Here is a 3,878-nt window from a genome sequence, read left to right as displayed (position 1 = left end):
CAGGTTCACATACTGCTGAAGCCTGGCTTGGAGAATTTTGAGCATTACTTTACTAGCGTGTGAGATGAGTGCAATTGTGCAGTAGTTTGAGCATTCTTTGGCATTGCTTTTCTTTGGGGTTGGAATGAAAACTGACCTTTTCCAGTCCTGTGGCCACTGCTGAGTTTTCCAAATGTGCTGGCATATTGAGTGCAGCACTTTCACAGCATCATCTTTCAGGATTTGGAATAGCTCAACTGGAATTCCATCACCTCCACTAGCTTTGTTCGTAGTGATGCTTTCTAAGGCCCACTTGACTTCATATTCCAGGATGTCTGGCTCTAGGTCAGTGATCACACCATCGTGATTATCTGGGTCATGAAGATCTTTTTTGTAAGTGCTAGAGGCCTGGAACAGCAGAAGGGGACGCTGAGGTAACCCAGAGGGAGACAGAATTTTTACCCACTCGAGGCAGTTACTACCCCTGGGTCAAAGTGAAGGGAAGAAGTTGGGGTGTTGGAATCTAGGAGCTGGAGGACCTGCCATGCTCAGAGAGGGGGTACCTGCAGACTGGCGTCCAAGGGGTCACAGGGAGTCTGATTCTGGGGATATCTATGTTAAATAAAGCAGTGTGTACATGTCAATTCCAGACTCCCAATCTAGCCCTGTCTCCAACCCTTCCCCCATAGTAACCATAAGTTCATTCTCTTAAGTCTGTGAGTCTATTTCTGTTTTGAAAATAAGCTCATTTGTATGATTTTTTAAAGCTTTGTCTTAATTCAACATTTTCTGTCACTGATGATGCATTGGTGGAATGGTTCATAGTGTACAAATTGTTCTCACATCCATTACCTCCTCCTGGATGTGAATGAGACCGTCTTCTTTTCCTAAAGTCTCGTGGATCCCCAGGGAGGCATCTTGTGCCCACACTGCTTCAGTACCTTGTACACACCTCACTTCTATGTTGAGCTGGAATAAGATGGGCCACAAATTCTCTGGAAGTCCTTCCACGGAAAGGCGGGGCTGTCAGTCACCTCCCCTGAGATCTGGGGGGTGAGGGGCCCTGTGGCTTCTAACTGATGGCATTTGGGGAAGTGATTCTGTGGTGTCTACAGGCCGGACCTCAGCTCAGCTTCGACTTCTTCCTCTTGGGTGCTGGAGCTGCCACAAATGACCTCTGACTGTAGTGAGGGTGAAACCGTGGGTGTGAAAGTGAAAATGTTAGCTGCTCAGTCGTGTCTGACTCTTTGCGACCCCATGGACTATAGCCCACCAGGCTTCTCTGTCCCCTGGGATTCTCCAGGCAAGAATACTGGAGTGGGTTGCCGTTTCCTCCTCCAAGGGATCTTCCTGACCCAGGAATCGAACCTGGGTCTCCTGCAATGCAGGCAGATTCACAGTTTGAGTCACCGAAACTGTGGGTAACCATGAGTTAAATCCATTTCACCTGTGACTAGACTTCACGAATCAAGGTTGTTTTAATTGTTGTTAGGAAGGACTTGCGTGTCCTCCATTGGAGAGAGTCTGAACAACAAGAGGTTTCCTAGCGACCAGGGAGTCAGCTGTGTCTAGTTCTAGCTGAACCTGTTAAGACTGGTCCTGACAGGAGCACTCACTCTCCAGGTGGGTCAGCCTGCGTGTCCTCCTGACTTTATGACGTCAGAGGACCCCAACCCCACCTTGAGCAGGTGCTGCCTGCCTCCTGCATCTCCACCCCTCATCCCATGAATATCCACCTTTGCCTTCTGGAGAGCTGGTCTGAGGCTTGTTCTGCCATCTTCTTGGACCTTGTGGATAAACCCCTCTTTGCTGCAAACCCCCGGTATCCCCTGGGCTGTGGCTCCTGACAGCATGTTGGGCAAGCGGACCTGGTTTGTTGACAAGGTGAGAGCAGGTGGTGGGGTCACCAGTGAGGCTCAGAGGTGCGGGTCGCTCGGCCACTGCAGTCTCCCCAGGGGATGGCTTAGCACCGTCAGCAGTGACTGCTGCTGAACTCTGTGCAAATCACTGATTCAAGAGCAAAAGAAATGGTTGTTCTTTTTCTTCTTTTTTTAAAAAAAATTGTAAAATACACATTGAGGACATTCTTGTTGTTGTAAACCTGCACCACCATCCGTCTCTAGAACTGTTTTTTCATCTTCCCAAACTCAAAAACTCTGTACCCTAAACACTCACTTCCTGTACCTCTTTTACCCAGACCCTGACGACTACCATTCCACTTTTGGGAGGGGAAAGATTTTATTATTTATATTTTATTGAAGTAGACTTGATTGACTAGTATTGATTATAATATTCGTTTCAGGTGAAGTATAGTTGGTTGACTAATATTGATTACAATGTTGGTTTCATGTGAATTATTTTTAGATTATATTTCAATAAAAGTTATTGCAAGATAATGGTTACAATTCCCTGTGCTGTACAATATATTCTCATTGCTTGGCTGTTTTATACATGGTAGTTGTATCTCTTACTCCCTTCCCTACTGGGAGCCACTAGTTCTATCTGTGAATCTGTTTCTATTTTGCATAGACATTCATTTGTATTATATTTTGGATTCCACATGATTGATATCATACAGTATTTGTCCTTCTTTGACTTATTTCACCAAGCACAAGATTCTCTAGGTACGTTCGCTGCTGCCGCCGTTAAGTCGCTTCAGTCGTGCCCGACTCTGCGACCCCACAGACAGCAGCCCACCAGGCTCCCCCGTCCCTGGGATTCTCCAGACAAGAACACTGGAGTGGGTCGCCATTGCCTTCTCCAACACATAAAAGTGAAAAGAGAAAGGGAAGTTGTTCAGTGAAGTCATGTCCGACTCTTCGAGACCCCATGGGCTGCAGCCCACCAGGCTCCTCCGTCCGTGAGATTTTCCAGGCAAGAGTACTGGAGTGGGGTGCCATCGCCTTCTCTGTAGGTACAATGTTTGTACAATGATGCAAATGACAAGACTTTATTCTTTTTATGACTGAGTAATATCCCACGGTGTGTGTGTGCAGGTGTGTGCTGTATCTTCTTAATCCAGTCCTCTGTTCATGGGCACTTGGGCTGTTTCCACGACTTGGCCATTGTCAGCAGTGTTTCTGTGGCCATTGAGGTGCAAGTACCTTTTCAAATTAGTGTTTTCATTTTTTTCCAAATATATACCCAGGAGTGGAATTGCTGGGTCATATGGTAGCTCTATTTTTAGTTTTTTGAGGAACTCCATACTGTTTTCTACAGTGGCTGTGCCGATTTACATTCCCAGCAATCGTGTAGGAGGGTTCTTTTTTTTTTTTTTTTCCCCAGAGCTTTTGCAGTGTTTGTTATTTGTGGACTTTTAGGTAATGAACATTCTGACTGATGTGAGGTGATATCTCATCATCTTGATTTGCATGTCTCTAATAATAAGCAATATTGGGCATTTTTCATGTGCCTGTTGGCCATCTGTATGTCTTCTTTGGAAAAAATGTCTATTCAGATCTTCTGTCCATTTTTTAAATTGTTTTTTTTTTTTTTTTGGATATTGAGTTGTGTGAGCTGTTTGTATATTTTAGATACTAACTCCTCATCAACCATATCATTTACAAATATTTTCTCCCATTCTGTAGGTTGTCTTTTTATTTTTTCCTTTTCTTACCAAAATGTATACATTTAATTAGGTCTTATTTATTTATTTATTTTTGTTTTAGTTTCCCTTGCCTTAGGATCCAAAGACTATTGGTATGATTTATGACAACGGATATTCCGCCTTGGTCTCTTTTAGGAGTTTTATGGTTTCAGGTATCAAATTTGGGTCTTTCATCCATTTTGAGTCTATTTTTTTTTTAAATATGGTGCCAGGAAGTTCTGATCTCATTGTTTCACAGCTGTTTCTCCAATTTTCCCAGCAGCATTTATGGAAGAGACTTTCTCCACCGTGT

This window comes from Bison bison, unplaced genomic scaffold, assembly GCF_000754665.1.
Source record: "Bison bison bison isolate TAMUID 2011002044 unplaced genomic scaffold, Bison_UMD1.0 scf7180017864299, whole genome shotgun sequence".
Taxonomy (NCBI): Eukaryota; Metazoa; Chordata; class Mammalia; order Artiodactyla; family Bovidae; genus Bison; species Bison bison.
Note: the sequence above shows the minus strand (reverse complement) of the source record.